General features: G+C 35.3%; 1 long non-coding RNA gene across 1 annotated transcript; it reads right to left on the bottom strand.

Annotated features, from left to right (window-relative positions):
• Positions 1-5,983: 5,983 nt before the first annotated feature.
• On the bottom strand, positions 5,984-6,992 carry LOC131146357 (uncharacterized). Its single transcript, XR_009134357.1, has 2 exons — positions 6,279-6,992; positions 5,984-6,164 (listed from the first exon to the last, which is right to left on the bottom strand). It is a non-coding gene; the product is annotated as an uncharacterized LOC131146357 (long non-coding RNA).
• Between the last annotated feature and the right edge of the window lie 964 nt (positions 6,993-7,956).

Genomic DNA, 7,956 nt, shown 5'->3' with positions numbered 1-7,956 from the left:
ATTGCACACACACAGCTTACTCTCACACGCAGCACACTCTGCGCACAACTCCACACTCACAGCTACACACTCGCACACACAGCACGCTCACAGCATACTCCCAGCACATATATATACACAAGGAGGGAGTGAAAAATCAAAACGGTGTCTTGCAATTTCAGCAAAGTCTGCAGAGCAGGTGGCCGCCATTCTTCAATGTCAACATAGGCTGCATGGGGAGGTGCTGCTGCCGATGGTTCCACACCAGAATTCCCAACATGCACTGTAGCTGAAGAAGGACAGATAGAAAGGTGTAGGAAAACCCTGCTGAAAGAGAGAGGGAAAGAGTTAGAAATTGAGAGAAGCTCTGCACTATATAGTGTGGAGAGCAGAGAGAGAGAGAGATCTGAATCACTGAGGTTCAGAGATACAGGAGCAGAGGTGCTAAATTACAGAATTCAGAAAGGGAATCAGAGAGCCAGACACACACAGAGTCCAGAAAAGAAAAGAGGAGGAGTGAGAAGGAAAGGTAGAATACAAAACACTCACTTTTGGTTTGTTCAATCCATTTAACCCGAACCCTAAATCCCTTTCGGATTCCTCAACATTCCCAAGCCCATTTCCAAATTTTAAAATAGAAACCCATTTGAGACTTTAACCCACAAAGCCCATTTTCATTTTAAAACACTAGGCTCATTCTAATTTTCAAAGCACCAGGCCTGTTCTAATTTTCGAAGCTCAGACCCTATTTTTAAGATGTGACCAGACCAACCTGTTTTAACTCACCCTGGCCCAACTCTCATTTAAAACAATCGGGCATGCTCCTATTTTAAACCCCCCGGCCCAGAGCTTGCTCTAAGAAATCCAATCGGGCCTGTTTTCAAAGACCAAAAGCCCAACCCGTTTCTAAAACATCCCCCGACCCAGTTCCCTTTTAAAACTAAAGCCCAACCAATTTTTAAAAACATCCCTCGGCCCAGTTCTTTTTTAAAAAAATTCCCCGACCCATTTCCCTGTTAAGATCAAAGCCCATTTTTCAAAAATGACCTCAGCCCATTTTTTGTAAACTCCTAACCGTGGCCCAATAGCCCATGTTAAAACAAACAGACCCATTTCAAAATACCTCAAGCCCAAACATAAATATTCCCCCAAGTCCAAAATATGTCTTAACCAAAACACTCATGTGACCCACACGTGACAGAGCCCACGTGGCTAGCTCGGGTTCACTCAAGTTCACGCAACTCACTCGGGTTGACTCGCATAAGTCAACCCTCTCTTACTCACCCATTGGGTGAAGACGAGTTGACTCATCTTCACCACTGAAACCAGAACCCTAACCTGAAACTCCAAAAACCGAATCGCTAACCAAGAACCCTAAATTTAATAGATACAAGCAACACTATAAAAACAAGGATGTAACACATCACAACCAGTATTTTGAACACAAAAATCCAAACAATTGAGCATTCAAAATCCTAAACACCACAACAGTCAAGGACATAGAATAGAAGAAAATACTTATTTGTTGGGAAGTTGTACTTTCAAACAGACCTTGATTTTTTATTAGAAATCTTCAGTGGTGGTCTGCAATCTTCCTTGAGTGTTCGGAAGGCACCAGAAATCTTCATCCTCCTAGAAAGTGAAGGAGAAGGATGTATGGATCTCAGGGTGCAGGTCTCTGAGTCTAAAGGAGATTCGAAAGTAGAGAAGTAGGAGAAAAGAGAAAGCTAAAAGGAGGGGGCAATTGCAGAAGCCTCAGAAACCCTAGGGTCTCTGGTACACAAACACAGAAAGGAAGAGAAAGAAAGATTGAGAAGGGTGAGAGAGAGAATCAAAGAAGAAATAGAAACCCTAGGGCTTCTATTCGTAGAGTTACAGGGAAGATGAACAGATAAAAAGAAGGAAGAGGCAAAAACCATTAGGGTTTCTGTGACTGTTCGAACGAACAGAGGGGAAAGAAGAGAGGAATTGGAGAGAATGAGAGAGAAGAAAATGGGAAATGAAAAAAATGAGGAGACCAAAAATTTTTGGTTTAAGTATCACTAGCTTTGGAGGCACGAGATTAGGGTGCGTGGCCTCCCATTTGTCGTTTGATGAAGGGGTGATGTGGGTTAATCTCATCCATCCACGTTGTGTTTTCTACATACGATCAAGATTCGGCCACATGGGCAATCCGTGTACGACACGTTGACAACCGTATGATCTAGATCTCATCGTATGACTGAGAGTTGGCCGCATCATCAATCAACGATTCAGATCAACCCGTGTCAGGCGTCCCTTCGAATCCCGCGAGTCCAATCCTGTTTTGATAATGACAAATCACTTGGTATTTGATTTGTGCATTGAGTTTGTGAACAAGAACTATATTAAGCATGCACGGAAGGATAACGAGTCATGGAAGCCATAAAGAATAAAGTATACACAACTGGGCAGATCCATGGAACTCAAAGAGTACAAGAATGAAGATGCACACACCAAGTTCAAGAACGTCATGGGAATGGCTACTTAGAACTCATGTATTTACATTTTAATACGATTTAATTTGAGGCTCAACATATACCCTAGAATGACTTTAGGACTCATGCATTTCATGAACATCATTAGGGGACATTCATGGACTTAGAAATATTTTCAAAACCCCTGAAAATACTTTTATAAAAGAGCCAAGAAAGAGAGCAAAGCAGAATTTTAAATTAGAAAAGAAAAATTCAGGAAATGGTCACTTCGGTAGCCTGAACTCAACCTCAGTCGCCTGAAGAATTTCTTTAGAAGCCTAAAGATTAAGTTCAGTCGCCTGAAGAATTAAGGTGAAAAACAGAATTTGGTCAAGGCACTTCGGTCTCCTGAAGTTGTCACTTTAGAAGCCTGAACTCCACTTCAGTCGCCTAACCCTGTATTCAGGTTGATTTTTTTCAAAGTACTAAGGAACTTCGATCACTTGGGCATTGACCTCAGTCGCCCGAAACATGCGGGAAAACTTAAAAATTTAATTTTTATTAAGAGAACTCACGAGATAATTAATGATCAAACGACCAAGATCTATTCTAAGGGCAAGATCACTATATATACTGAATATCTAAACCCTAGAGAGGGAGCTAAGAAAAATGAGAAGAGAAGAGAACATATTATTGAAAGAGAATTGAGAAACTTGAGCTGATAGCTACACGATTGCCTGCACTCCATCCTATATTCATCTTCCTTGGGCAAATCTACTCAGAAAACTAAAAGGGATCTCACTTATACATCTTGATCTCATCTTGGTATTGAGGTTTAGTGATTCAAGTTCTAATTTTCAAGAGTTTCTCATCTCATCACTTGTTATTGAATATCTTTAGAGAATTTGATCTTAAGTGTTCTTAACCATATAAAGATTGTTTTTGACAAGCTCATTACTTGAGAAAGTTTATTTTGCCATTGATATATATATATTTTTCAAAGAACTACTCATTTCGAAATCTATTGTTAAAATAGACTGAGTGATAGAGAGTGAGTAAACTTTATATATATATTATTTAGATAATCTCACTACTTGATAAAGGTTTTTATCATTGGTTAAAAAGATTTGATTAAGTGTGTGTTTTGTGAAAGGATCTATATTTTAGATATATTAAAGCTTGATTAAATATCCTTGATATTTATAAATATACATTTTATTGAGGGATATTTTCTGAAAAACAATATATTCAGTTTGTGATCTTTGAAAATCATTATATATATTTATATATGTATTTGCTTATTACAAAGATCATTGTGTGATTGAATATTTGAAAGAAAGTAGTTGATTTTGATTGATCCAATAGTCAAGACAAAGTTTTTTTTAATAAGTTCACATTAGATATATTTGTGCATTTTTACCAAGTGAACTAGAACTCTAATATTCTCCAAAGCATTTAGATATATCATTACTTGGGAGTATTGATTAGAAGGGAAATTGTGTGTTGAAGCATATCATTCATAAACGATTGTATCGTTTCATACATTCTAAGCTTCAAGTTTCATCATATGATTATGTATTAGGAATTTGAATTGTACTCACGAGTTTTGTTGAAAGCAACTTTGAGTGTTTTACAAAAATTTTGTTGTATTCACGGTTCGGGTTGTGAACCGGGTGTGAGGAGAGAGTTATATCTCTTGTAAACAACGGAGTAGGAGGAAGTTGTACCTCTTGTAAGCAGCGGATTGTAAGGGAAGCTTTGTCCCAATTTAAAAAAGAGAGATTATAGTGGAATCCTTGAGTGGGTTGTTCAAGGCGAGGACATAAGTCGGGTTAGCTAAATCTCATAAAAACTGCGTTTGCATTCTCTCTTCCCTTATCTCTTATTTTCCGCATTGCATTTCAATAACCAGCTTGTATATATGTTTGTTGAATGATTTCACACGAACTTGATAAGTAATTGGTTAAAACTTAGAAATAGGGATTAATTGGTGTCGCGACGTCCCGGAGCACGTGTGTCCCGGGGTGGCAAAATAAAAATCATTTTAGATTTTCGGGGAAAATAAGGAATGTTAGAGTTGCTACTAACTTTTAGTGTAGTTGGAACACATGATTACTACCCCGTTAGGGGTAAAATGGGCCTACGTTACCAGAGTTGGAGTCGAGAGTTCGGTTACGCGAGGGGAAGGTATGAGCACCCCCTACGCGCCCATTCTTACGAACGGTACCTAATTAATTCAGAATTATCCCTAAGTTAATCTAATAAGTCTTTCAAATTACCCTCTATTAGTGGATTTACAAATATACATGTGGTATAAATAAATAAATAATAAAAAAAATATATGTACTATATATATATATTCCCTCAGAACTAAAAGTACGTGAAACCCGAAGGCTAATACCCTAGCATTAAAATCATAGGGATAAAAATCAAGAAAATATTTGAAAAAATACACTCCCAAGTTTTGAAGTTGTATATAAAAAAAAATTATAGGAAAATAATACTATGGGAGGTTTTAACACATATTAATAAGATAATAAGTGAAGATATTACACTATCCCTAATGCATATAATATTAATAATAACGTATATCTACTAAAATATTATGAATGCTAAAATAAGTAATAAAATACCACATACCATATACATTAAGATCATAAATACATATTATTACTTAAAATGTTATATTACTAAATATGTATAGTATTACTCAAAATACTTAAATTGCTAAATATGTAATTACCTAAAGTCCTAAGTTACTAAATATATATCATTACTTAAAATATTACATTATTACTAAATATGAAATTACCTAAAACCCTAAGTTACTAAATATGTATCATTACTTAAAATATTACATTACTACTAAATATATATTTACCTAAAACCCTAAATTACTAAATATGTATTATTACTTAAAATATTACATTACTACTAAATATGTAAAAACCCTAATTTACTAAATATGTATTATTACTTAAAATATTACATTACTACTAAATATATATTTACCTAAAATCCTAAATTACTAAATATGTATCATTACTTAAAATATTGCATTACTACTAAATATATGTTTACCTAAAACCCTAAGTTACTAAATATGTATCATTACTTAAAATATTGCATTACTACTAAATATATGTTTACCAAAAACCCTAAATTACTAAATATGTATCATTACTTAAAATATTAAACTACTATTTTCGCTAAATATATGTATCGCTTAAAAATCCTACAGTAATAACATATGAACACTCACAATAAAAAGATATACACTTAGATATAAATTATGTGACAATAATAATCCCATTAATATTTACAGGTGAAAACGAAGGTGACAACTCCTAATTCATGCAAAAGATGTTAACCAACAAAACACTAACTCGAGTCATGAATAGTTGAACCAATAACGAGAATAATCATAAACCAATCACATACCGAATTAAATATAACAACCCTATAAAGATTAAATATGACTACTATATACATAACAATAATTAAAATTTTACATAACGAGGATTATATAACTATATATAACAATATCAGACATTAATACATACAAAAAATAAAAAGAGAACACAATATACTCTAATAAAACTTCCTATGATAACCACAAAATATTCCTCATCATAAAACCCTATGTAAAAATATGAACTTAAATACTAATAAAAATACCCCGAACAGTATTACATGTCTAAAAACAAAAGAAAAATTTAAACTTCAAGACAAATTTATACAATAAAATCCCTGCAATAAGAACAAAACAAAGTACTCACATTAGCATGTACATTAACTGTATTACCAAAAGAAAAAAAAAAATCAATAATAAGCAATAAAAAAAAAATCAATAATAAGCAATACCTATTTGATATACACAGTGAGCTGGAGAAAAACAAAAAAACTCAAACTTTACATGTCAGAACAGAGCATGAAAAAAAAAATCCAATTGATAAACGCATGTGTGCAAGTGTGTGTTCACGTGTGGATGGTTCATACGGAGGGACTTACAGAGGGGGGGTACCGGCGGAGTTGGGTGTCGGTGTAGCAGCGGTGGAGCCGGGGAAAGTCTTCGCTGGGAGAAACAGGGGATAGAGGCCGCCGTTGTGTCTGGGTCGGAGCAGAGAGTGGTTCTGCAGCAGGTGGCTGCCGGTGGTAGCTATGGAACCGCGACGGCTTGGGTTGCTGGACTGCCGTGGAGTAGTGGTTGTGGCCGCAAGGGCTGGAGGCTGCTGTTGGCGGTGTTGCAGCGGCCGTCGTGGCAATGCAGAGGAGGTCGTGGCCGCTGTCTGGTGTTGCAGCGGCCGTCGTGGCGATGCAGAAGAGGTCGTGGCCACTGTCTGGTGTTGCAGCGGCCGTGCAGAGGAAGGTTAAGGGAGATGGGTGACTGAGGGCGGAAATAGAGAGAGGAGGAGAGCTGGGAGAGGCAGAGCAGAGAAGGGAAATTGGGAAAAGGAGCAGAGGCGCAGAGGGATGGAGAGAGGATGGAGCCGGGGAGAGAGAGTTAGGGTGCGCAGGATCTAATGGAAGCCTTTTTTTTTTTTTTTTTTCACTCTATTTTCTTGCGCTGCCCCCGGCTGTCTTCAACTGCGAGCCCCCCACTTCTTTTATAAAAAAAATTGGAAAACCCTAACCTCTGCTCCTCCTTTTCTTTTTTGGTTTTTCCATTTTTTGTTTCCTTTTTTATACCTTTATGGTAATAAAATATATGAGAATAATAATAATACTAATATGGTAATAATAATAATAATATATTAATAATAATAATCAGGTATTGAAAATAATGATAATACTAATAAAGATAGAAGTAGCAAAAATAATTATAATAAGGTAATAATAAGAATGATAAAAATAATGACAATAGTAATAATAGAGTAACAATAATAAAATAATACTAATAACAATAACGATAATGAAAATACTAAAAATAATAATGACAATAATAATAATAATAATAATAATAATGGTGGTAATAATAAGAATAATAATGAAAATAATAATAGTAAAATAGTAATAATAATAATTATATTTAAAAATAAATAACAAAAAAAATAATTAATAATAACAACAACATCAACAACAACAACAACAACAATAATAATAATAATAAATAAATAAATAAAAATAAAAAATAATAATAATAATAGTAAAAATAATAATAAAGATAATAATAAAAATAATAATAAGAATAATAATAATAACAATTTTTGTTATATTGAGCCTGGGAAAAAATGGGGTGTCTATAATTGGAAAATAATTTCAAATTTTTTTTTTCAAATACCCAATTCATCCCCTTTTGGGATTACACTGAAATCAACATCCCGCACCCTCTTACATAGACGATGATGCGTGGCAAAGCTGTTCGCTGGCATTTAATGCCTAAACTGGCCAAATCAGACCCTTGAATTCCCCCTTCATAGACGCCCAAGATTGAGCCACGTGGCCCGATCCTCATCCGCATGCATCCTCCCCTCGTGTTGGCACACATGTCCATGGTCTTGAGCCAGACCTTAAACCGGTCTCCCTCAGGCGGATCAAAGTT

The sequence above is a fragment of the Malania oleifera genome, chromosome 13 (assembly GCF_029873635.1).
Source record: "Malania oleifera isolate guangnan ecotype guangnan chromosome 13, ASM2987363v1, whole genome shotgun sequence".
NCBI classification, from domain to species: Eukaryota; Viridiplantae; Streptophyta; class Magnoliopsida; order Santalales; family Ximeniaceae; genus Malania; species Malania oleifera.
This window is presented reverse-complemented; position numbering and strand designations above follow the sequence as displayed.